This window comes from Penaeus chinensis, chromosome 24 (assembly GCF_019202785.1).
Source record: "Penaeus chinensis breed Huanghai No. 1 chromosome 24, ASM1920278v2, whole genome shotgun sequence".
Lineage (NCBI taxonomy): Eukaryota > Metazoa > Arthropoda > Malacostraca > Decapoda > Penaeidae > Penaeus > Penaeus chinensis.
Window position 1 is genome coordinate 14,321,020 of NC_061842.1, and position 2,500 is coordinate 14,323,519.

Sequence of the window (2,500 nt, forward strand, 5' to 3'; positions counted from 1 at the left end):
TTATACAGTTGTTTGTTATTTCATGAAGAGAAGATCATTTGTTGTAGGATATTTCAGGTTATGCACATCCAAAGGGGATCTCAGACTAATTGCATTTGTTAAATATTTTGTTGATTTAGGCTTTTATCTCCAACTTAATCATGAGCTAGATTGCATTAAGGTGAATATATCAGTGTTCATGTAATAGATGAAGGGTTAAATTTACAAAACAGTTAATAAACATATTTGCTGACAGTTAGTATGAGACACCCTTTGGATGTGCTTTCCCTCAGTTGATTAGTGTGTTTGATACTTAATTAATCATCCTATTTTCTTTACTCTTCTTGTATGGACTTAGGTTTGAACTGGAATGTATAGTGTGTGTTTTCTACCTGTAGTGATGGTTGTGATGTATGTATGTTCCAGTTTGTTTTGCTGTTTTAATTAGAATGTTTTCTATAGGTTTTGTGCATGAATGAGTACAGATGTGATTTTGTGTCCGTTTATCTTCTAGATAAATACTGTTGTCACCCCACCTATCACCCTGCTTACTAATTTCTGTGGAGAATAGTATTATATGAGTAGATATTGACTTTTATGTAGTCCTTAGTCAACATCAAAACACCGATTTACAGAAAATCTGTACTGCAACATAGTTATATTCTGGAGAAATAGTATATGCTGCGGAGATGGTTGATATAACCCTTTGTGGACTAGTTCCATAATATTAAGTGTATGTAGGCATGACACATCCCAAATCATTATGATGGTTTGGGTTTTCATGCACAAGTTTAAGAATATAGTATAAAAAATTGCTAACTGACAGTTTATCTACTATCATGCTATCCATATAATTAGTGAGGGTGAGATCTTTTTTACACGACCTCAGATAAAGATCTGTACAGACCCATACCCATCAATCTCTCAAGTCCCCTGTTGCTCCAGTTACTTGAGCTCCTTACAGAAAGACAAAGGAACTGGATACAAGTAATAATACTGGAATTATAGTACAAAAACTTACAATAACAAATGATGAACAGGTGTTCCTGCTTTCTCGTGATATATTTCCTGTGGATAGCGAATGAGATCTCAAGATCGGGAGTAATGAATAATGGGAGCCTCCCAGTATCAGTCAATGTTGGTGAATGTTAGATGTTATACATTTATGACAGTTTTTGGTTACTCATTATCATTATTAATTATTTTTATGGGACAATGTGTGGGGTTTTTTTTTGTTTTTTTTTTGTAAGATTTGGATGTACAGCATCAGAAATATAAATGTTAGCCATTTAGGCACTGAAATTACTTTTTAATATTTGGCATTAATTGAAAATGAAATTCACAAGGAATGGATTTTGCACATATTTCTTAAAATTAATTTTATGCATTTTGTAAGGGAATTTCTTTACTTCATGCATCATTTTTATCATTCAATATGCCTCCTATGCATTAAATTAAAAGCAAGTCTTGCTTTACCCTTTGCATCAGACATAAAGCATAAATACAGTGAAGAAATTTGATCTATTGTCATGTTGCATCATCTTGCACATTGTATGGTAATGTTTATATCATGTAGTATTATCTGATAAACTACTTATTTAAATTGCATATGAATGTATGCATGTAACTAGGATGTATTTTATTGTTGTATGGTTGATAATTATGTACCCTTAGTAAACTATTTTTTTTTTTTTTCAAATTCCTAGATTCACTGATCATTACAAATATTATATCAGGTATGGATATCATTATCCATACATCTAAATTAAGTTAAAGCTAATAGACTATTCCTTATCAAACATTCTGGGGAATGACTTGATTCTCCTAAATAGAGATCTGTGAATTGCTTATCACTTGGCAAAGTAGTGATGAACTCTGTTTGTGGTGAATATGAGACTACAATAATGTCTTCCTTTGTGCTTTCATAGTCCCCACATGGTGTGGTCAACCTCATTTTTATTTGATATGTTATTATCAAAACAACATAATTTGCTATTGTAATTGGCTACATATTTCATAAAATTCATAACAGCATATTCAATTTGTTCATGATAATGAACATGAATATGTCTGTGATTAAGTACTATTGTTTTCCAAATTAATGATCTAGATGGAGGCTTTAGTCCAGTAAACTAAAAGTCCCATATATTGTTATGAAACAGTCAGTAATGATTAAAAAGAAATGTATTAGTAAAAAAATATACAACTGCCAGTTATAGCTTCTTATCATAAGCTTCACTCATAGATTTTATTTACACATGCAACACATTTTTACAAATATACTTAGCTAATGTGTATGTGCACACAAGAAGACAAAACACAGTTCATTAAGAAAAAGATGTGCAACTTGTTTTTCGAGATCTGAAGTAGAAAACTTGATAGGTTTTAAATAGATATTTAAAATTATTTGATTTGCATAGTTTTTGTTCCTGAAAGTGCTATTATATTTAACACACAAAATAAAAAATAGAAAAGACCCATATTCCCTACTAATGCTACTATTACATATTAGTCATGATTC

The 2,500-nt window shown here is 30.8% G+C and overlaps 1 protein-coding gene across 3 annotated transcripts in view; it reads left to right on the forward strand.

The window, feature by feature from the left end:
* LOC125038302 (intraflagellar transport protein 46 homolog) overlaps positions 1–2,500 on the forward strand; it is an 18,632-nt gene that overhangs the window by 8,285 nt on the left and 7,847 nt on the right. The gene's annotated exons all lie outside the window — the stretch shown is intronic.